Raw genomic sequence first — 25672 nt, 5'->3', positions numbered from 1 at the left:
CAGGAGATCCGCTTTCTGTTTTCACAGCTTATTATTTCTACCTCCAAACTGGGAAAACTGCCAGTTGTGCTGTAGAATGTTCTGTTGGGCTATAAGGCATAGTCACATAAACCTATCTAGTATCCCTTTCACTGTGCCTTTAGGCATGATAGTGACCATTTAGTTAAGTAATCTGAAGCCTTATGTCTGTTAGTTTTAGTCAAAAATGTGAAACTGAAGTCATTCACTTTGCATGGTTTATTTTAATATATCTGCATGCAGATGGGAAGAGAATGTTCTTTAGGTTGAAAAGAATGGGGGAAAAAAAGGATGATAAGGGTAATTTATATTCTCCTTTACTCTCCTGGAGTCAGCCGTACAGAAATATTTTACATCAGCCATTTCAGAAGTTGTTCTGAATTCTGCTTGGGAGTCTCAGTATACTGTGACTTAGCACACTCAGCTCAACATGAATGGAAGACCCCATCCCTTCCTTATAAACGTGGTTCCTTCGTACTCCACGATGCACTGCTCATCAATACCACAGCTGTCCCTTCCATTGTAAGCTGGCAATGCTGAATTCTGAAATAGCTTTGCTTCACGTTGGTATTCCCACCGATCCCAAAAACATTCACTAACAGTCTTACTGACTTTACAGAGCAAAGCTGGACCATGTTCTAGTTTGATCAGGAAGGAAGGAGTGTGATGACTTTGTTGATCTTAGCTCTTTGCTGACATCATGGGATGGTATAACGTCACTATGGAAGTGGCGTGACTTAGTGGCTAAAGCACAATCCTGGCAGTCAGAAGGACCTGGGTTCTAATCCCAACTCAGCTACCTGTTTGGTGTGGAACCTTGGGAAAGTCACTTAACTTCTCTGTGCCTCAGTTACCTCAGCTTTAAAATGGGTATTAAGACTGTGCGCACCATGTGGGACAGGGATTGTGTCCATTGTGATTTGCTTGTATTCCCCCCAGTGCTTAGAACAGTGCCTGGCACATAGTAAATGTTTATAACAGATGCCATAGTCATTATTAATTATTATTTTTATTACAGGTCCCTTGACTCTAGAGAGCCTTTTGTCAGTTTCCCTTCTGGAACCCCTTGTTGAAAGTACTTCTGGTTTCTTATTGAAAAATTACCATCAGCTTGCTCCCCTTCCTCTTTTAGTGGCTTCAGCTGAACTGTTGGACCCAGTGTTGCCATATTAAACATACTCATGAGAAGCAGCATGGCTCAGTGGATAGACCCCGGGCTTGGGAGTCAGAGGTCAGGGGTTCTAATCTCGGCTCCACCGTTTGTCAGCTGTGTGACATTGGGCAAGTCATTTAACTTTTCTGTGTCTCAGTTACCTCATCTGTAAAATAGCGATGAAGACTGTGAACCCCACATGGAACAACCTGATTACCTTGTATCTACCCCAGTGCTTAGAACAGTGCTTGACACATAGTAAGCGCTTAACAAATACCAACATTATTATTATTATTATTATTACAACCCAAAGTTGCACTGTGGAAAATCCCTCAATATAGAGCTCCTAGTATCTGACACCCACACTCCTTTCTGTGTTGTTTTTGCACTTGAATTTCTTACCCATTATTCACCCACCCTCAGCCCCACAACTCAGATTTACATATCTGTAATTTATTTATATTTTTCTGCTGTGTGACCTTGGGCAAGTTGCTTAACTTCTCTGTGCCTCAGTTACCTCATCTGTAAAATGGAGATTAAGGCTGTGATGGTAGATACCTTGTATCTACCCCAGGGCTTAGAATAGTGCTTGGCACATAGTAAGTGCTTAATAGATACAATTATTATTATTATTATTATCCCCCTCTAGACTGTGAGCTCACTGTGGGCAGGGAACGTGTCTACCAACTCTGTTGTACTCTCCCAAGTGCTTAGTACAGAGTTACCAATAACCATCGACCCCATATATGAAATCTCTGCCATTCTGCAGCATCTAATGTTAAAGAATAATCCAGATTGAAATCTCTGATCTTTGCGATTGGTCTTCCCTTCCCTTGGAAAATGAACAAGCCCAATAATATTTGGTTTAAGAATAAACTGAAGAAAATCAGTGAATTCAGCTCATCTAAATCATTTAATTCTGAGGAAGGAGACTTTGGTGACCTTAGGAAACCTTGAGGCAGGTCTGAGAAAATATAATCAAAACCCAAGAACAAGCTGGTAGCGTGTATTAAGTAAATAAGCTTCGTTCTATCAATATTGCAAATAAGGTGCTAACAAGAGCTTGATTCAGTGTCTTAATGAAATAGATGGAACTGCTGCTCTTGCTATTTTTAAATCAATGTTTATATAAATCATTATATTTTAAGCTATTTTCCCATCATTAAATTCTTCTAGAAGGCTTAAATGAGCAAACTAAATATGGAAACTAAAGTTCTACTAATACAAATGAAATTTAAGGTGACCTATTACTTCCATCTTCTCTGGAGACCTTCCCTTCCACTCAGAGGGAGGAGGGAAGCAGTGGAACAGGTGCCCCTGATATATTCAGAGTGGGGAAAAAGGGGAGCATCACATCAACTCCTAGATGAACAGCGTGTTTCTCAAGAAAGGGAAATGATTGACCTCTTAGGAGTAAAGGAGGGATATTATAGGGGCTGGTGACTATGTTAGAATCTAAATTCCAGTACAAGCAGCGCCTTGGTTCTTCCATCCATCTCTGTCTAGCATAACCTCACTGAGATGGAAGGACACGAAGTTTAGGCCCCAAATCTTGAGTGGTTTAAGAGCAGGTAAACCTTTTCCAGACTCAGAACTTCACTTTCCCCTCTTCTCCGTCAAGTTCCTTTGGGAGGCAGATTCATCTCAGGGACCCAGTGACACACTGTAGGGGTAAAAGTGAGTAGACTCATTGAGAGAGGAGCTTTAACATCACTTGGTGTGGTAACTCTCCCTGAGGTAAACACAAATGACAGAAGACCCCATACTTTCCCAAACTGAGACAAGCAGCTTGACTGAAGGTCTCTTTATGTTCATGTTTGTCTGGAACACTTTCCCCCTTATCCCCCTTTCTCCATGCCATCTATCTCCTGCTTTTTCTTTCACTCTCTTCCCTACCAGCCCCCTTTCTAAGCTATGTTGGATCTCGTTTAGATTTCCTGCTCAAATGCCACCTTGGTGTGGTTTTTCTTTGAAATTCATGGTCGGGGGAAGAAGGAGGGGGTCTAAGTGAGTGTTTTGGTAACAGGCACAGCACCCACAAACTGGAGAAAGAGGACAAAGTGATCTTTCACAAACATTACATCAGGCGTGTTGTCAGAGATAACATGTTTGCTAAACTTCACCGAAGGAGCGGAGCCTACCAAAATCACCCCCTTGTGACCACTGGCCAGATGATTTCCTGCTGCGACTGGATAATGGCACCCTGTGCTCTGCTTGCCCAAAATACAGCAACCCTATGGGAAGGCTATCTGTATTTAGTGTAAATAGAGGCAAACGCACCTAGCAGCTGAAGGACAAAGAGGTTGTAGCTGGGAGTGTGTGCCCCGCCACGTTATGGTCTCCTGACCGTGAATGCCCTGAGTAACAATGATGCCCATTTCAGCACTGGACCCTCACAATGAGGCAGCTGCTAAGAGAAACCCATTGGAGACTGGATTTTGAGGTCCCAAATGTCCTGGTGGAAAAGCTCTAAATAGGATACTGTAGGCTTTTGGTAGGTACTGATGAGTCCAGTTAGCTCCCCCCACTGCCAATCTTACCTTGTTTGTCCACTTCATCCTGATTTCCTTCCCAGGCAATCCGTGAGTCAGTCCTGGAAGCTTCCTAAAAGGCTGGAGTGAAGGGAAACATCAAAATCTAAATTCCTCCACTGATTAATTCTCTGCCTTGTGTGGATGCTTAGATTGTCTTTGTAAATGGTGTTGTAAGTGATGATGATGATGATGGCATTTGTTAAGCGCTTACTATGTGCCAAGCACTGTTCTAAGTGCTGGGGGGGATACAAGGTAATCAGGTTGTCCCACGTGGGGCTCACAGTCTTAATCCCCATTTTACAGATGAGGTAACAGAGGCGCAGAGAAGTTAAGTGATTTGCCCAAAGTCACACAGCTGACAAGTGCCGAAGCTGGGATTAGAACCCCTGACCTCTGACTGCCAATTGATGGGACCCAAGACTTTCCACAACTTTTCCCAACTATTGAAACAGGGAAAAGATAAAACTCAGCACTAAAGGAAATGACCAACATTGGACCACCAGAGCAAGGCACAATTACATCCTGAATTGTCTTCCTACACTGGTGAGAACTATGTCTACACTGAATTAAGGTCTTTAAAAAAGAGAAGATTCCCATCAAAATCCAAGAAGAGCCCCCTCCGCAATTGATGCTACCAATGACATTTTAAAGCTTAAAAAACCGTCAGTAGTTCATGAGGTGAAACCAGTAAATTTATCCAGATGTTGGGCTGGGACTGAAACACTGGTTCCCAAAGCTAACACATTTCTAGACACCACCTCCACTCTCCTGGGGACAGGCCAGGCAGACATAAACATAAATAGGAGGGCCCTATGCCTCAAATAATAATAATAATGATAATAATTCTGGTGTTTGTTAAGTGCTTACTATGTGCTAGACACTGTACTAAACACTGGGGTGGATACAAGGAAGTCGGGTTGGACACAGTCCCTCACAGTCTTAATCCCCATTTTACAGATGAGATAACTGAGGCGCAGAGAAGTGACGTGACTTGCCCAAGACCACACAGCAGACAAATGGCAGAGCTGGGATTACAACAACCCGTTTTCTTCTGATTCCAAGGTCCGTACTCTAGCTACCATTCCGTGATTCTTCCCATAAAGCATTGAACTCTGTATAAATGATAGCTGAGGCTCTGGTAGATAATAATTGAGGTATTTGTTAAGCACTCACTATATGCCAACCACCTTTCTAATCATTGGAATAGATAAAAGGAAATCAAGTCAGACACAGTCCCTGTCCCACATGGGCCTTGCATAATTTTAAGCCATTTAATTTTGAAGATTTCATGTGAATTTTTTAAATTTTAAAACTCATTCAACATGCATTTTAAATGATACATTTTTTTAGGCTGTAAGCAGCAGCTTCTCTTCCAGTTTTCATCTAACATCTGGGTTACTGATGGTGAAGGGAACCCTGAGCTACCAAAAGGTAGGTCCTTGTTACAACAACACAAGACAGAAATGGCCAAGGAAATTGGCTTACACTGGACAGTTCCTACATCCAAATCTTTTGAATCCCTCCTCTTATAAAACTTTCTCAAAATTGCATGTGAATTTTCCCAGGTCATTTAAAGGAAATTGAAGTTAAATGGCTTAACAAAAATATATAAAGAATCCCTCCTGTTCACTGCCCTTTTCTAGAAAAATTTGGAATGTGAGTTAATATATTGCTGTATGATGTGTAAGAAGTTTTAAAATTTGCCACACACCCACTTACTTATAAATCATATTTCTGTGTACAGTATCTCCTTTTCAAGTCTTCTAGAGTGTTAGCAAGTAAAACCCAACAATTGATGTTCTCACTAAAAAAAAATATTTTATTCATGACTCATTGTTTCTAACTTGCATTAGCTTAACACATTACTTTTGCACTGTTTACTTTCCAGTTGGGTTTCTGGGAATTAATTATAATTATACACACTCATTAAACTGAGTTGATTTTAAGGAATGATCCTAATTAAGAGTGAATTTTAATTAAGCCTAATTTGGTATATCACTGATGAACCAAGAGATTTGTGTATGTAAATGGGGACAGACACATTTATCCACACAAAGTCTCTTTTCTCCTCAGCAGTCTGCACCTGACCCTGTCCAAAACAGAACTCCTCATCTTCCATCCAGATACTTTCCCCCTGATAACTTTCCCATCACTGTAGACAGCACCACCATCTTCCATGTCTCATTAGTCTGTAGCCATGGCATTCTACTAGATTCATCTCTCTCATTCAACCCACATATTCAATCTGTCACAAAATCCTGTGGTTCAACCGTCACACCATTGGTAAAATCTGCCCTTTCCTCTCCCTCCAAACTGGTACCATGCTGATCTTAAGCACTTATCCTGCCTTGATTACTGCATCCTCCCGATCTACTGTCTCTCCCTACTCCATTTCATCACTCTGCTGCCCGGTTCTCTTTTCTAAAAATACATTCAGTCTATGTTTCCCCTTTCCTCAAGAACCTCCAGTGGTTGCCCATCCTCCATCACAACAAATAAGAACTCTTACCATTGACTTTAAAAGACCTTGCTCCTCTTATCTTACCTCACTGATTTCCCACTTCATCCCAACACGCTCATTTCACTCCTCTAATGCCAACCTACTTTCTATGCATCAATCTTATCTATCTTGCCTCTGACCCCTTTTCCACATCTTCCTTTTGTCTTGGAACTCCCACCGCCTCCATATAGGCCAGACCGTCACTCTCCCCACATTCAAAGCCTTATTAAAATCACATCACTTCTAAGAGGCCTTCCCTAAGTCCTCATTTCCCCTACTCCCTCTTTCTTCTGTGCCACTCTTACCCTTAGATTTATACCTTTGATTCACTCTCCTCTGCTCCCTCAGCCCCACGGAAAGCTACAACGTGCAACAAATCAGAGTTTGTGTATAAAGGAGCTGGGCCAGTGTTTAATCCTTTTAAGGACCCAGTTCTGAAATTTACAATCTCCCGAAAAAGCAGCATGTAGTCAATTCACCCTCAAGACACAACAGAGATGCTTATATTATTATATGACACGGGGACCTTTTCAACTGTCAGTTTACATCATCTCCCCAAACCAGAAGTGTTAATAAGAATTGGTTCCAGATTTAGATAATAAATTTGGCTGTCATCAGCAATTTCTCTATAAAGAAGGATGTTTCAGTAATGCTTCACTCAAAAGCTGATTTGATAGAAATGGTTCTTTGGTATTACCATTTTCATTTTAACACCTCATTTGATTTCACCTTTAATTTGTCCACCAACTCTGTTATATCGTACTCTCCCAAGTGCTACTACAGTGCTTTGCCACAGAAACAGCTCAATAAATACGATTGATTGCTTGATAACCAGCATCTCTGTCAGAAGCACCATGGCTTAGTGGAAAGAGCACAGGCTTGGGAGCCAGAGGACATCAGTTCTAGTCGCAGCTCTGCCACTCGTCTGCTGTGTGACCTTATGCAAGTCACTTAACTTCTCTTTGCCTCAGCTACCTAATCTGTAAAATGGGGATTTAAAGTGTAAGCCCCACGTGAGACAACTTTATTACCCTGTATCTACCCCAGCACTTAGAAAAGTGCTTGGCACATAGTAAGCACTTGACAGACACCATAATAATTTCTCAGCCAACACTGTGAGTTCTTGGGCAGCTAACCCAAACAGGATCTAGGGGATAGAAACAGACAGTGCAACCCAACTCTGATTTATGTTCATGCCTTTCAAGAGACCCAGGTCTCTTCTAGTCCCTAGAAAATCTGAGTACATTTACAAGGTCTACGTAGTAATTTAAACCAAAATATACTTCATTTGTGAAGAACATTGGGATTATCATACGATGATATTGCCCCACCTCACCATAGAAGAACAAACTGATTTTTCTAACTTTTTGACCTATTCTACCAAAAGACACCTACATATATGGCACAGGTATGGCACGGAATCCATAAGGCACAGAAATTCATGTCATAAAATTGAGTAATCATAAAAAAGAATGTCTTAAAATGTTTGTATTGTAGAAGAAACCAGACAGTGAAAAATGGGATGAAATCATCTTGAAAGCCAAAGAGATAATTTTATCAAGTATGACAACATAAGAACCTCAATTACAAAAATAATTCAAATAAACTACAAGAGGAATACAAAATTAAGTGGGTTAGTAGAGGCAAGAGTTTCCTCCTCTCTTCAATCTTGAACCTACTGAAATGTCCTCATAACTGTGATAAGATAAATCCCTGAAAAATAAACTTGAATCCATATTTTCAGATTTCAATACAAAGAGCAGCAGAGCTTTTCCATTATTGACATTTAGAACATTCATTTACTTCACTTAATCAAGCTGCACACACAGAGTCAACTTGCCCTGAAATACCTGCATTATAAAATGAACCTTCTAGCATATGTGGAACCGAGGAGGAAAGAACCAAGCCATATGAGATCCAGTGTTTTAGTCAAGCGATTAATTCAGGTGTATTTCTCCCAAACAGAATTTTCAACTGAAGCTTCCTAGCCCCTCTGCTAACAGACAGACAATTAGGCTCGATGGAACACCTGATAAGTCCCAAAAAGGATGGCGTCAACAAGAGTTATGTAAGATGGAAAGGCCTCTTCTTCAATTTCCACCTTTGGGATGAGCACATGGGCTGCAGAACATTGCCAGAGCTGAATTCCAAACCCTGATAAAACTCAAAAGCAGATAGAACTTGAAGTTTGAAGCGCTTGAGGTGATTGTGCAATTACAAATATTCATTCTGGAAAATCTTCTTGACAGAGCAACAAAATGAAAATCTTGGCTGCACATTCGCAGAGAGACAATTTCTTGTTAAAAAAATGTTTTCCCCTGATGCACAGTTAAAAATTCCCACAGGTAGCTTGTAACACAGACTGCTGTCCAACCTTGTGATATAATAGGCTGTTTCTCTCCGAGTGAAGCTTAATACGTCGCAGCCCTGGGATTTATACCGAGCAATAAAGTCCACAAAATACAGAAATGCAAATATATTTTAAAATATAATATTATCATTGTCAACATAAAAGTCTTTTATTTACTGCCTAGAAAAGAAAATACTCAGAATAATGTCATTTGTTTCAGGGAATGCAAAGAAGGTTTCAACAGCTAACATGCCTTGTTTCTTGGCAAAATATCCTTTTAACATGATGTTGGAACTCAAATTGTTTGTGCCCACTTGTGTCTCTGTGTTCTTGCGAACAAGCTCGTGATGTGGCAGGTCAGGTAACTCACTAGAAGTGAGATTTTTCCCAGGTAGTCACTTTGGGCCACCTCTAGTTCTAAACAAATTGCTCAAAAGATATTCCAATTGCCGGAGAGGAGAGGTGAGCGACAATTAATCTGATCTCACATCCTACATGAGGTGGGATAGTCACCCATTTGGAGATTCTTTCTTCTCCCCTGGAAAGACTCCATTATGATCTTTCTTTTGGCCAGTAATGGGAGGTGAATTTAGGAGTCACCATTTATTCAATCGTATTTACGGAGCACTTACTGTGTGCAGAGGACTGTACTAAGTGCTTGGATAGTACAATTCAACAACAAATAGAGACAATCCCTGTGCACAGTGGGTTCACAGTCTAGGAAAGGAGAGCACAGAGCACCATGATGGGTGCATAGAAGCAGCAGAAGGTCAGTAGAGGAGTCAAGGAAGAGGCTTCATCCTCCTCTTTCTCAGGAGCAGCCACTGCGGCTGACCTTGTTGCTGCCCCTTTCACCATAGCAACTAGACCTGCTACTTCTCTGACATTTCCTGGAACTTTCTGGCATAATCTCAGCGAAATGGTTCCCTATCGGAAACCACTAGGTTCCAGCTGGTGGTAGGGTGGGGGTAGGGGCCCTGCTGGCAAGACCTGGGAGGTAGCCTCAGTGGAGTGGGTAAGATGAGGATGAGGTGTGTACTGCGCTTAAAACAGTGCTTTGCACCCAGTAAGTGCTTAACAAATGCCATCATTATTATTATGGTTATTATATGTCTGTTTCTCTCAGCTCTGTTCCATCTCTGCCTATCTTTGTACCTTTTGTTCTCTGCTCCGTCTCTCCACTTCTCTCTTTCTTGTCCCCCTTCTCCCTATTTCTGTGTGTGTGTTGCTTTCTTTAGCTCTCTATTTCTGTCTTTTCTGACTTTTAAACATCCACCCCATCCCACTTTAATCTCCATAATAATAACAATCATTATTAATAAAATTAAAATAATATTTTAGAGCTCACTGTGTGCTAAGCACTATGATAAGTGTTAGATTAAATATAATGTAAAGAGTCAGTGGACTCACATAGGACTCACAGTCTAAGGGGGAGGGAGAATAGGTCTTAAAATCCCATATACAGATGAGGAAAGTGAAGCACAGAAAAGTTAAGTAACTTGCCCAAGGCCATACAAGAGGGCAAGCGATAGAATGTGGATTAGAACTCGGGTGCCCTGACTCCCTGATGTGACAAGCCCACACTGCTTATCTAAAATATGTTTACCTTAGCTACAATTTTTTTTTTACTCATTCTAACATGTAGTCTATGATAAACTAAACACAGAAGGTAATGATTACAGCATTCAGGAGTCGTAGACAATTATAAATGTGAAAGAACATTGATTTTAATTTAGGGTTCTAATAGTGGTAATAGTAATAGTGGTAATAGCAACATTAATTGAGAGCCCACTTGGTGCAATCAACAGTCAATCAATCATATTTATTGAGCACTTATTGTGTGTAAAGCTAGTAAGACTAGAATATGAAGAGTTGATAGACACATTCCCTGCTTAGTGCACTGAAGTAGGCATTTGGGAAGTACATATTAATTAAATTGCTGAAAGAAGCTCAATTGTAATTGGGGAGGCAAACATAAAAATATTTATAGAGGTCAAAATAAATAAATCAAATATATGGATTCTAAGGAGCATAAAAATCAGTTCTGAAGTGGTAGAGATGGCTAAAGGGAAGAGATGGTTCTGGGTGTTGGGAAAGTAATTGGGGAAAGCTTGTTGATGGTGGTGGAATTTTATGGGGTAGATACAAGCTAATCAGGTTGGACACAGTCCCTGTTCCACATGTAGCTCAACAGTATCAATTCCCATTTTACTGATGATGTAACTGAGACACAGCCAAGGTAACACAGCAGATGAGTGGCAGAGCCGGAATTAGAACCCAAGTCCTCCCAGGCTCAGGCTCTATTCACTAGGCCACGCTGCTTCTCTAATGTGGGGAGAGCTGTGAATCTCTCTGATGTGGGGAGGGAGAGAGTTCAGTGCGACTGAGGGGACGGAGGAGGAAAAGCCAAGTAGGAGTAGGGCAAGAGTGGGTGAAGAGAGCAGATATCAAGGGAAGGTGGGGTCAGATGGTGGAAAACCTTGAAGCCAATGATATGAACAGATGTAGAGAGCCAGAGGAGGGACTTGAGGAGAGGAGAGATGTAAGTTGAGTGATGCTTCAAGAATGATCCATGTAGCAGCATGGAGCATAGATTGAAGTAGAGACTGGAGGGTAGGAGACATGTAATGAGGCTAATGGAATAGTAAATATATCCTCAACTTTAGGAAAAGCTGAGCTACTTGAGTCTGTTAGGGACCATCTCCCAGTTCCAATTCTGTTTGCACACTCCCATGAACAGGAGTGTTTCCAAATATTAACTAAAGTTCATCTCTTTTCTATATGGTAGACTTCATATACTACATGTGTTATGTACATGCATAACATGGCAAGATTCTATCCAAGTAAGTGATTGCATCTGGAAATACTGATGCAAGTCAGACAGTCCACACTGACATTTCTGTGTGCTGGGCTAATGCGTTAGAGAAGTGGTATGGCTTAGTGGAAAGAGCACAGTCTTGGGAGTCAGAGGACGTGGGTTCTAATTCCAGCTCCACCACTTGCCTGCTGTGTGACCTTGGGGAAACCACTTAAGTTTTCTGTGCCTCAGTTACCTCATCTGTAAAATGGGGATTCAAACTGTGATTCCCCCAGTGGGACAACCTGATTATCCTATAGCCACTCAAGTGCTTAGAACAGTGCTTGGCACATAGTAAACACTTAACAAATACCATAATTATTATTATTATTATTTGTTCCGTATTAGGCCTGCCTCTGTTTTGAAACTTCCTCCTAACAGACTGGTCTTCATAAATCTTCTATTCAAGAAGAGCAGCTTTCTACTGATTGATGCCTGCTGGAGTGATGTGACTGCTGCAGTTACAATAATAATAGTGGTATTTCTTAAGCGCTTACTATGTACCAGACACTGTATTAAACTCTGGGGTAGATACAAGATAATCTAGTTGGACACAATCCCTGTCCCAAGTGAGGCTCATAATCTTAACCCCCATTTTACAGGTGAGGAAACTGAGGCACAGAGCAATGAAGTGACTTGCCCAAGACCACACGGAAGATGTGATGGAGCTGAGAATAGAACCTTGGTCCTCTGGCTCCCAGGCCTCATGCTCTTTCCATCAGTCCACGCTGCTTCTCGCAGTACCTGTACTTAAAAATAGCAATTAATTAATTAGTCGCATTTTGTATTTGAGGATGATACCAATGATGGAGAAATTTAACAGTGAGTTTAGCTGTCAGTCCCTTCTACACTTGCACCCACAAAAACCGTACCCTGTTGTACTGATGTGCTTACAGTTTCCAGTGAGTGATGCTATGCTCCAATTTTAAAATCACAAAGAAAAAATATCATTTAATAGACAGCAGTCCCTCAATAATACCATTGAATGATGGTCCTGACAGATGACTTTTAAAGAGAGCTCATTATTAGCAAAATGGACATTTGCTCACTGGTTTTTAAAAGTTAATAAAAGGGTGAGTTCTAATCCCCTAAACCAAAGTCCCACAGACACATATATTTATGAAAATGATTGTCAATAAAACTCAGTCCTTATTCATTTTAGTAACAAAGACAAGTCTACATAAGAATCAATTCAAATTAGTAATAATACTTAATCCACAATCCCCTTGCTGTGCCGCATAGGTACACAATTTGCATGGTCACAATGCATTACTTTTTTTTCATTCTTTAAATTATTTTTTTACTTTATATGTGGAACCCAATCCTTCAAGAAGGCTTAATGTCAAATTTCTAGAAAATAAGGGAACTTGGAAGGACCTTTTCAGCCACATCCCAGAAGACTTATTAGAAAGAGAAAGTTCAGCAAAGTACAGCAATATAAACAGCAAATGGATGGTTTTTCTGAGACACTATCTACCAGACAGTCATCAACACTGTGGGTATGGCAGAGACACCTCTAAGACTGCCTCTGTAAAAATGACTGAGATAAAAAGAACTACTTGCAGCAAAACAAAACCAGCACCAACAGTACCTTGAAGTTCCTCATAACTATAACAAAAAGGCTCATATTTCTCATGAAAACAGGACCTGCAAAAACCTGGCAGAGGGGAACATGACCAAGAAATGGTGAGATGCCACAGCTGAAAAGGTAAGGACTTTAAATCATCCCTAAAGAAGCTCTTTGGGTCTAAATGCACTTCCACATGACTACTGAAGAGTAAATAGACTGACTCCTGTCTTCACAAAGAGGAAAACTTACATAAACAGCAAAAATAGTACAGTGATCTTCTGCACATGCCTTCCACCAGTGGAAAAGGAGGTGTTTTGAAACAGAAAGAATCAGTTAAACTCTAAGGGAAAGCCGCAGCTTGGAAAGTGAATAGAGTATGGGCCTGGGAGTCAGAAGGACCTGGGTTCTAATTCCCACTTGTCTGCTTGGTGACCTTGGACAAGTCACTTAGCCTCTCTGTGCCTCAGTTATCTTATCTGTAAAATGGAGATTAAGACTATGAGCCCCATTTGGGACAGGGACTGTGTCCAACATGATTATTTTTTATCTACCCCAGCATTTAGAACAGTACTTGACATGTAGTAATCACTACAAATACCATTCTTTTTAACCTCATTCCAGGCCATGGGAGCCATGAAAACCCCTGGATCTGTTTGCATTTCTGCAGAACCACTGAGAGGGGAGAGGTCCTGATGCTAATATCTGCATGAACTCTTCATCGCCATACCAAATATGGGTAAATCACTACAGGAGTTTAAAGGCGCCGCAACAATCGCTATCCCTGACTCTCCTCACTTCGATCTGTACTTCACTCTACTGCCCGGATTATCTTTCTACAGAAATGTTCTGGGCTTGTCATCTCCTTCTCAAAAATCTCCAGCTTCCTTCTCTTCTTCTACATCCCAGCCTGCACATTCTGCTCCTCTGGTGCTGACCTTCTCACTGTGCCTCCATCTCTCCCATCCCACCATCGACCCCTGGCCCACGTCCTACGCCTGACCCGAAACGCCCTCCCTCCTCAAATCCACCAATCACTCTCCCCCGCCTTTAAAGCCCTACTGAAGGCTCACCTCCTCCAAGAGGCCTTCCCAGACTAAGCCCCCTTTTCCTCAGCTCTCCCCCTCCTTTCCACATCATCTCAACTCCCTTTTCTCTTCCCCGTCTCTCCCCACCCCACAGCACTTATGTATATCGATACTTCTGTCTATTTATATTGATGCCTGTTTACTTGTTTTGTTGTCTGTCTTCTGCCTTCAAGACTGTAAGCCTAGTGTGAGCAGGTATTGTCCCTCTTTATTGCTGAATTATACTTTCCAAGTGCTTATTACAGTGCTCAGCACACATTAAGCTCTGAATAAATATGACTGACTGAATGAATTAGTTTTCTCTCTCCTCACTACCATTTGTCATTTGGAGGCCAATATGCTAATGATAGTAGCAAAACATTTGTTTTAGAGGCAGACATTGACTTCTCAGTTAGCCACTATGCCTCTGGGCAGATTTGTAGAACCTGAGGCTAAAGACTCTGATTGAAAATGGAATATCTATCTGATGAGTGGCAAATATCATGTCTGTTTTGCCATTATGATATGAAGACCCATTTTGATTCCTGTAGGATGAGGTTATTCTTCAGTAGCCAGTCCCAAATGATGCATCAAATTATTCTGATGTACTTAAAAAGTGTACCCCCTTGATACTTGTAGGTCCCAGGAGTATGTTACCGGGCTCAAGTGCAGAGTTCCTCTACTAGCGAAAATGACTTCCTTAATCCCTCTTGTGACTGGGAGAGTGAAGCATTATACTCTTCTTCCCCTACAGGAATAGATGATGGCAGAAGTACCTATACAACGTTGGGATTTTGGAAGTGTGGTGACAGTTTAGTTCAGAGTGGCTAGGACTGGAGCAGTGAGGGGTGGAGGAGCTCAAATACAATCCTCTAACCCACAAAAGAAATGATATTGTTGTTGATCAGCTAATCTGAGCCTGTTTTATTTTTCTTTCCTGATCTTTCCATAGGAGGCTGAGACTTTCCTTAGATTGTGGTTTCCCAAGGGCCAGGATATGTGTGTGCATGAAAGTCCAAACATTTCTCTATAGCATTTCACATTTGGAAAGCATTTCAAAAACATTATTGTTGACTGATTAATTTGCTGATTAATCCGGTCTTCACACAGCTACTAGGTGAGTAGTTGATTTAAATGATTTCAGTTAATCTGCCCATTATATGATACAAGTTGTGGCATATTGGTACTAAAAATTTCAATTTTTCTGATAGGTTTGATTCTGGGCAATGTGTTCTATGTGTGGGTATTGTGAACACTAAAAAAGCAGCATGGTCTAGTGGAAAGAGCACAGGTCTGGGAGTCAGAGGACCTGGGCATTAGTGGGCTCCACTTGTCTGCTGTGTGACCTTGGGCAAGTCATTTACTTATCTGTGCCTCAGTTACCTCATCTGTAAAATGGGGATTAAGACTGTGAGTCCCATATGGGACATGAACTGTATCCAACCTGATCAGCTTGTATCTACCCCAGGGTTTAATACAGTGCCTGACACATAATAAGTGCTTAGCAAATACCATTAAAAAAGTGACTATAAGTTTTCTATTATAGACATTTTCAGGGGGTTCTTGGTCATTTTGGGAGCTAAAATAAAGACATTTCGGGAATGCTGGGGCAGAAGAGACTCACGGGGATTTTAGAAAATTTTGCCCCTCCAGAAATACAATCTGATTGGCTCATTATTATTTTTTCACGGTATTTGTTATCAGGTTGGACACAGTCCAGTTCCACATGGGACTCTCAGTCTTAATCCCCATTTTAAAGATAAAGTCACTGTACAACAAGGAGCAGATTCAGGATTAGAACGCAGCTTCTTCTGACTCCCAGGACCCTGTTTCATCCACTAGATCATGCTGCCTCTAAAAACTCGTTTGTGTCATGTCTCAGTCTGAAAATCTCAGCTCCAGTATTTGCTACTTCTCCCTACATCCCTTATAAGCCTCCATTTCCTTTATGACATGTGGTGCCAACTACAGATTAAGGACCTTTCATGAGTCTTCACCTGAAGCAAAACTTCATTTCCCATCCATAAATATAGATACTCACCATGAGCTTCTTTAGAATTGATAAAGTGACTAAAGATGTCCTCAACATGGCCTTCTCTTGTTTCATTCCTGACGTTTCCTGGTTTGAGGTGGGTGGGAAGTATCACGAAACTCGGCCTCTCTTGTGGTGTTTCTGGTCTTTCTGCTTTGGATGAAGTCCAGAGCACGGAGGCAATCTGGCTATATTTTTTTTGACATTTTTTGATGCTTGGAACTGACAAACTTTTTTGTATATGCTGGGAGAAGGCCAGGTTAGGCTGTGAATTCAAATCAATTCCCCCAAACCTAAGAATGTGCAAACCCCCAAGTGCACAATAAAGGTCAAAGAAAACGTTATTCCTTGGACAATAAGACAGTTTAGAGTGTTCTGTCCTACTCTCCCAAGTGCCTAGTGCAATCAATCAAATAATTGCATTTCAATAACACTACACAGAGCACTGTACTATATATTTGGGACAGTACAATATAACAGAGTTGGTAGACACATTCCCTGCCCACAGGGAGTTTAAAGTCCATTATGGGTATGTACATAAGTGCTGTGGGGCTGAGGGAGGGATGAATTAAGGGTGCAAATCTAAATCTAAAGGTGACTCAGATGGGAGCTGGAGAAGACGAAATGAGGGCTAGTCAGGGAAGGAATCTTGGAGAAGAGAGTGATTTTAATGAGGTTCTGAAACTGGGTAGAGTGATTATCTGCTGGCTACGAAGAGAGTTCCAGGCCAGAGGCAGGACATGGGTGAGGGGTCAGAGGCTAGGTAGTCCAGATTACAGTATAGTGAGTTAAGTTGGCATTAGACGAGCAAAGTGTGCAGACTGGGTTGTAGTAGGAAATCAGTGAGGCTAGGTAAGAGAGGGCAAGGTGATTAATGCCTTAAAGCCAACGGTAAAGAGAGTGCTCTGCACACAGTAAGTGCTCCATAAATTAAGAATGTGACACTCACATTAAGTTTTCTAGCTCCCTGACAATGGCTTTTCAAACCCTCATTTCAATCAACACCAAATCACAGTGCCACCACTAACCCCCTCCACCCAGGGCTGTAATGTGATCAGACAACTTAGTGTGTTTGACAAACAGAAGTTCAGGTTATTTCAAAATATCGCATGATTAAATGTCACTGTGACAAGTGGGTTTTTCATTTATTATTTTTTTAGTATGATAATTTCCCTGCATTGCTTGTCACTCATTCTGTAGCTCAGCAAGCCTGATGCAAGCCCACAGAGTCGCCCTTATTGAAAGCTGCAGCCTGAGCAGCTCTGAACCCCAAGGGGAATGCCTCTCTCTCCCTAATTATCTTTGAAAGGATTTCTGTGGAGAAGACGATTACCATTTTCCCAACCAATAACTTAGTCAGAGCTCGGGCTGGAAAGTGAGGAATCCTACTGAGGTTTGCTCATTTGGAAGAGGGCCGAAGACTCAGGGCCAGGCAGTATTCAAAGAGTGGGAAAAGTTACTGTGTGAAGCTCATTTCTCAACCTCACAGCAGCAGCTTGTGCAAAACAAGTAAAAGATCCAATTTTCGTCGTCCAGGATTTTTCATCTTAGAGATGTCTTAAAGACATATAAGAGAGGAATATGAGGTAGGAGGAGGATGAGGAGGAAAAGGAAGAGGAAGCAAAGGAGGAGGAGAAGGAAGAGTAACAGTAGTAATGCTATTTCTTGAGTGCTTGCTTTCATTCATTCATTCATTCATTCATTCATTCATTCATATTTATTGAGGTGAGTAGTGCTGAGCTCTACTAAGTTCTGGGGTAAATATAAAATAAATGAAATTCAATCATGGTTCCAGAACATGCTAAACTCTAAGAAAGAAGTTTATGGTTTAGATCTTTGTCACTGAGAGGAAGTTTTTTTTTGTGGGGTGGGAGTGGGGTAATAAGAGACAACAGTGTTCTTTAGGGACATGATTTAGGGAGGAAATGTTTGGGATCAGATACCCCTGTTTTTCCCAAACCCAAATCCAGTGAGTGTTCCCACACTCCAAATCCTTGGAGTGGAGGAGCAGTGTGGACCAGTGAAAAGAGCATGGGTCATGGAGCTGGAGGACCTAAACCCTAACCCTGGCTTCACCACTCACCCTCTGCGTGATTCTGGGCAAGGCACTTGGCTTCACCTTCTCTCAGTTTCCTATCTGTAAAATGATAAAATACTTCCTGCTCCTCAGATTGTGAACCCCATGATCAGTCAATCAGTAAATGGTATTTAATGAGTGTAGAGCACTATACTAAGTTCATGGGAAGTACAATATAATATAGATGATGGACATGATCCCTGTCCACAAGGAGCTTACAATCTACAGGGGGATATTAAAATAAATTACCAGGAGGGGAAACAGCAGAGAATAAGGATATTTACATAAGTGCCATGAGGCTGGGGGGAGTATCATAGTGCTTAAGGGGTGCACATTCAAATACATAGAGACTGCTTTATCAACCACAGTGCTTTTTTTATAGTATTGGTTAAGCACTTATTATGTGTCAAACTCTGTTCTAAGTCCTTAAGCAGGCTACGAGTTAATTAGGTCATTCACGGTGCCTGTCCTGTATGGTGTTCTCAGTCTAAATGCTTGGCACTTAGTAAGCGCTTAACAAATATCGTTATCATTAGCTTTTTGTGTAGATGAATTATCTACCAAATATGCGCTGTGCTTCCTGTAGTCCCCAAGAAGTCTGAGCAGTGGCGGTTAATGAAAATGATTAGCATAGGGATTGTGTATTCTTTCTTTGAAATTTTTGATTTATTTCTTCCTATTCAGATCATTAAGATGATTTTTAATTGTTGTCTAATTAACACACCATACCATCATTTTACAATCCAGGTAGCTCTCCAAGCTGGGTATTACCCTGAAATTAATCCATATGTTAATTTATTAGAGTTGTGGTTATTGCAAATTTCGTGTATGAGTATTGAACAGCACAAGCAGTGTCAGGAAAAACCTCATTACTGCTGGAATGTATTCCATAATCCCCAATTACATGTCAGCGATCAATTCAGATTTAATATTAACAAACAAGATTTGTGACCTCTTTGTTTACATGAATTTAGATACGGGGAAGGATACTTAATTTCTAACTTGTGGAAAATCAAGGGTAATATTTTAGACTTACTCTGATGTTAGGGAACTCTGGTGATGCAGAACCGAGAATGCTTTTTGTGTTTTGCTAAATCTGGTTCTAAGCCTTTGGTCAGTTAAGTTTATGGTTTCTAATTCTTTCACTTCATAGAAACATGCTCTCTGCCTGGGGCACATATTCCCAACCTAAAATAGTCTGTAGCAACATCTACACTGCCAAACCTGGGCCTGAATTACCTGGGTAATTACAATAACACAGCCTTACACTTGTAGGACTCAAAATGGATGCCAAACCAGTGGGGGAGTTGTATGCTGCAGGACATCTCAGTTCTGAAAAGGATATAGCAATTCAGTTGGAATCTAGTATTTTTCCAGAGAATTACCAAAGAAATAAAACACAAATTCCTTTTCCTCCAGGAAAATACATAAATCAATGAGACAACTAGCTTGAAACAACATGATGAGCAGTAATCAGACAATTCCTCAAAATCCAACTATAAAATGAGTTTTGACAAATGTTCCGATTTTGCTCGGAAAAGTATCTGTGCACAGAAATAAAAAGAAAAAAGTGGACCTAAAGACTAAAGACTAAAGACTTGAAGACTAAAGTTAGATCTACCGCATACTGCATTCTCCTACTACAACCCAGTCCGCACACTTCATTCCTCTAATGCTAACCTTCTCACTGTACCTCAATCTCATCTATCTCACCGCCGACCTCTCATCCACATCCTTTGGCCTGGAACACCCTTCCTCCTCCTATCGGACAGATAATTGCTCTCCCCCGCTTCAGAGCCTTATTGAAGGCCCATCTCCTCCAAGAAACCTTCCCTGACGTAACTTTCCTCTCCTCTTCTCCCAATCCCTTCTGCGTCACCCTGACTCGCTCCCTTCAGTCATCCTCCCTCTCATCCCCACAACACATATGTATTTAATAATGTTGGTATTTGTTAAGCGCTTACTATGTGCAGAGCACTGTTCTAAGCGCTGGGGTAGACACAGGGGAATCAGGTTGTCTCACGTGGGGCTCACAGTCTTAATCCCCATTTTACAGAGAGGGAACTGAGGCACGGAGAAGTTAAGTGACTTGCCCACAGTCACACAGCTGACAAGTGGCAGAGCTGGGATTCGAACTCATGAGCCCTGACTCCAAAGCCCGTGCTCTTTCCACTGTGCCACGCTGCTTCTCTTATTTATCTGTTTTTATCTGTATTTATCTGTTATTTATTGATTTATTTATATTAACATCCGTCTCCCCCTCTAGACTGGGAGCTCATTGTACTGTATGCTGTCAAGCACTCAATACAGTGCTTTGCGCACAGTAAATGCTCAATAAATACGATTGAATGAATGAATGAATGAACAAAATGCTCTTCTACATAATATAATCTTCCTCCATGAATCCCTCCTTATTTTTCCCTTTCACTGCCACCCTCCCATCTCTCCTAAATATATTAAATCCATTACACCGGGAGTGTCATAGTAGTATTGATTAAGCATTTCCTGTATGCAGAGCACTGTGCTAAGCACTGAGAAAGAATGCCCAGGTGGAAATTAGACATGGTCCCTTCCTTTGGGGGACTCATATACTCATCAAACTCAAGTTTTGATCTGTACAGTAATGAGAAGGTTTCCTAGTAGAAAGAGAATGAATGGCAGTGGTTCTTATTTGTCTGAAAGTCCAGGAAAGAACTTCTTGCTTGAAGCCTCCCCAGAGAAATCCTAGTTGATGTTGATCACTCAGTAGGTTGAAATATTTACCCATTCACGAGTTTTTTGATGGTACAGATGAGATATGGCATTCATAAGCCAACAAGAGAGGGAAGAGAAATAGTTCTTTTTGTCACATTTCATTGCTGGAGGACATTAACTTGCGTTTATGGAGATGAAGTGATACGGAAGAATTTTTTCAGTTTTAATGCCTCTCTTTTTTGCTGGTGGCCGTGAATGGCTAACTAATGTCCCAGTGCGGGAGCTGGTGACTTTCATGCTCCCCACCCATTCTGGAGACGGCTTATATGGGTTCCGGGGACCACACAGATTCTAATCCTTCCAGAGTAAGATGGGATAAAGTACATGGATGTCTTGATTTTCGTCTACCTGTCCTGAGATTTAAGTGTTGGCCTCACCGCCCACCTAAATTCTTCTAGACACTTTTGTGTTCTTTAAAATGTTAAGGCAACATTTTATATTGTTATCCTGAGATGTGTGCGCCTATTAATAATGATAATGGTAATATTTGTTAAGTACTTACTATGTTGCAAGCACTGTATCAAACACTGGGATAAATACAAGCAAATCAGGTTGGACACAGTTCCTGTCCCACATCCGGCTCAGTCTTAACCCCCATTTGACAGGTGAGGTAACAGGCACAGAGAAGTGAAGTGACCTGCCCAAGGTCACACACAGTAGACAAGTAGCGGTCCCAGGATTAGAACTCAAGCTCTTCTGACTCCTAGGCCCATGTCTACCCACTAGACCACGCTGCTTCACATCTCAGGTAGTGAATACTGGAGTGACCTAGTAAAGGAGGAGGAGGCAGGGAAAAAGGAAGAGGGGGACAAGGAAATCCTGAGCCCTGGACCCCATCGGCCTTACTCATGTGGCACAATGGGCTTCCTCCCCTGATCCAATGGATCCAATTCACAATTCTCCATCCTCTTCCCTGATGCCTCTGGCCTCAGCTGACTGGACAGAAACAGGCCAGTTTAGACTGGAGCAACCACCCAACTCATCCAAATGGAAGCTACAACCCTGGCCAAGTCCCTGGCATAGATGTTCTGACCTGACTCAGATCACCATAACAAGTGTAACTTGATTATTATGGACAGCAGAAGAAGATGCTGAAAGAGGGTAAAGAAGAACAAATATTCATTCTCCTTTCTCTCTCCTTTTTTCTCTTCCTCTGTTTTCTACTCCTTCCCATCTCTCACTGCCTCTCCCTTTTCTCTGTATCTTCCCACTTTTAGGCCCTGGCTCCTTTAATCCTTCACCTGGAATTGTGGGCCCCATAGATGGGGAAGAGAGATAAGGATTGTGGCAACCTAGTGACCTATTGCAAAGATCATGGGGTTCAGAGTCAGACATCTGGATTCTAGTCCCAACTCTTCCTCTTGAGCTGTTCTGTGACTTTGAGCAAGTCACTTAACCTCTCTGGGTCTCAGGATCATCATTTATGAAATCGATTTTATAATAGCTCTCTCTCTCTCCCCTCCTATCTCGTAGGAACAACCTCTCTGGCATCAAGGGGGACATGCTGCCACCAGGATTCTTGGAATGAGTTCGGAATTTGGAACAATCGAGGAGGTTCTGTTAATAATTATGGTTTGGAGAAGCAGTGCTGCTTAACAGAAAGAGCATGGGCTTGAGAGTCAAATGATGTGGGTTCTAGTCTTGTCTCTGCCACTTGTCTGCTGTGTAACCTTGGGCAAGTCACTTAACTTCTCTGTGCCTCAGTTATCTCATCTGTAAAATGGGGATTAAAAGTTTGAGCCCCACGTGGGACAACCTTATCACTCTGCATCTACCCCAGCGCTTAGAACAGTGCTTAGCACATAGTAAGTGCTTAACAAATGCCATTATTATCATTATTATTATTTGTTAAGCACTTTCTAGGTGTCAAGCACTTGTCTAAGCACTGGGGGAGATACAAATTGACCAGGTGAGACACAGTCCCTGAGCCACATGGGACTCACAGCCTAAGGAATGTTGATTTTCTACTGATGGCTCAATTGCTAATTGTAATTAGAAAGACATTGAGGCTGGAGCTTATTAAACCTGAAGACTAAAGACAAATACAAAATTTTATTCTGAAAATTCTCATCAGAAAACGCCTGTTTTGGGTAACTATATCCTGTATGACTTTATTTCCCACTAAATCCTTCTTCCCAGTTGGAAAACAGGCACAGAGAGGTATACTCCAAGACACCTGGAAACAGAGGGGCAGAACTGGAATTAGAACTAAAGGACTTCCTGATTTCCAGTGTAGGGCTTTTTCATCTAGATGGGCAGCTTAAGTTTCCAAGCTTTATTTTTATTATACAAGCTGTGCTTTGGCGCTTTAGCCCATCAAATGATGCGACTCCCAAAGGTATTATTATCAATGAAGAAAGAGCGATGATAGAGTGCCCCCTGCTGTTTTGGGCGTTTTTATCCTCGATTTCTTATCAAATTAAATTATTTGTTTTTTTGCTAGTGACTTATTTTTAATCCACAGCAGCTCCTATAATACTTTCCTGATGGCACCAGGAAGTTAGACTTGGTTTTAGATTTTAATCTTAAGTCTCCTAAACAAATTTCAATTTTGTTTTGTTTCCATTTCATGTGCTTAATAATCTTCCAGATCATTACAGAGAGAAAGGAAGGATGCGATTTCTACTTCTTCCTGCTAGTAAGCTATTGCAGCAAGATGATCCTGAATTAAATAGTGTCCTAAGAGCCCTTAGTACCCCCCAGCTCCATCCTCACCCTTGGTAGTAGAATCAGAAATTGCATATAGAACAGCAGTGCACTAACAGTGAGCCTCTGGAAACAAACAGTCCCAGGTGCCTCTGATGATTTATTAGAAGGGATCAGTACTGTAACAATAGGAAGCAGTCTGATTCAAGGAGAAGAGCCTAAAGAAAGTACTTAGTACCAATAAATCACTCTAGGTTGAGTCACTATGAGACTGAAAAAAAATATCTACCCATTTAGTCTGAATTAAAATATGAAATCTCCCAGAAAATTACCAAATGCCTACCTCAAGCAAAGCCTGAAGTTCAGGGGCAGAATAATGAAAGAGGAGGATGACGATTTAGTAGCTGAGAAATTAGATTGACTGAAATTTTGTCCATTGGCCTTGGGATGTGGGCATCAGAAATGCACTTTAACTGACAGCTTCCCTATGTCAAGCTAATGGTGGAGTATAAATGCCTCCAGAAAACAAACAGACAAAAAACATATTTTTCTGGATAAAACATTTCCAAAACTCTCAATCTCAGATACATCTAAATTATTCAGGACTGACCTAAAGGACCCTACTGATCTTTGTTAGACTTCAGGAGCTATATAGCACCTCAGTGACTGGATTTGATTGAAGATGTGTGCTCAGGATTTTCATTTCATTTGGCAGCAAAGTTGATCTACCCAGGTGGACTCCTGCAAATGCTCCCAAGTGGTTTCCTATAAGAATGAATGGAAAATCCTAGACTTGCTTTTAAGGGGGGCTCTGGGGGCAGATAAGCTTCTCCATATAGATCCAAGTCTCCCAATTTCATCCCATTTCCAGATGCTGTGGTGCAGTTATAATCTAAACACTTAGGTCTCTGGAACTGTGACCACCTTAACAACTAACAGTTTGAAAAGAAAATGTTTGTGGAAACAATCACTTTATTTGATAACAGCTTAATACCCTACAGCAGCGTGGCTCAGTGGAAAGAGCCTGGGCTTGGGAGTCAGAGGTCATGGCTTCGAATCCCGACTCTGCCATTTGTCAGCTGTGTGACTGTGGGCAACTCACTTCACTTTTCTGGGCCTCAGTTACCTCATCTGTAAAATGGGAATGAAGATTGTGAGCCTCACGTGGGACAACCTGATTATCCTGTATGTACCTCAACGCTTAGAACAGTGCTCTGTACATAGTAAGTGCTTAACAAATACCAATATTACTACTAATTCCTGTCTCCTCGAAGAGGCCTTCTCTCACTAACCCCTCATTTCCCCACCATATTTGCCCTCCCTTCTGTAAATCCTACTTCCTTAGGCCTCTACCCCTCAAGCACTTTCATATTACCCTATCCCCAGCCTCACAGCATTTATGTATATATCCTTATACTCTGCTATTTCCCCACTCCCTAGTTTATTTTCACACCTGTCTCCCATTACTAGATTATAAACTATGTGAGAGGAGGGACCATATCTACCAACTTTATTGAATTGTATTCTCCTAAACTCTTCATTAGTGAGAAAAAGACCACATCATAGCATCCAGGACAGTCAATGAAATAGTAGTGGGGCCTAGCAAAAAGAGCACACCTGGGTTCTAATCTCAACTCTGGAACTTGCTTGCTGTGTCATCTTGGGCAAATCATTTAACTTCTCTATGGCACAGTTTCTTCATTTGTGAAATGGGGATTCAGTATCTAGTCTCCCTCCCAGTAGACTGTGAACTCCATGAGGAACAGGGACTGTATCTGTTCTGATCATCTTACATCTATCTCAACCCATAATTGCAATAATAACAATATTTATTAAGTGCCTTTGGTGAGCCCACAACAACCTGCCTTGTTAATGATTAGACTGTAAGCCCGTCAATGGGCAGGGACTGTCTCTGTTGCCTATTTGTACATTCCAAGCGCTTAGTACAGTGCTCTGCACATAGTAAGCACTCAATAAATACTATTGAATGAATGAGTGATTTTGTGAACAATGAGGTAAAGACTCTTGAAGGCACTGATGGACTCTAGGATGTCCGGTGATTGTGGGTCTTTGGGGGTAGAGCGTGGATGGAGTTGTGGCCTTCCTCTCCCTGTACT

Source organism: Ornithorhynchus anatinus, chromosome X1, assembly GCF_004115215.2.
Source record: "Ornithorhynchus anatinus isolate Pmale09 chromosome X1, mOrnAna1.pri.v4, whole genome shotgun sequence".
NCBI classification, from domain to species: Eukaryota; Metazoa; Chordata; class Mammalia; order Monotremata; family Ornithorhynchidae; genus Ornithorhynchus; species Ornithorhynchus anatinus.
The sequence above is the reverse complement of the archived record's forward strand: the minus strand, read 5'-3'. Positions refer to the sequence as shown.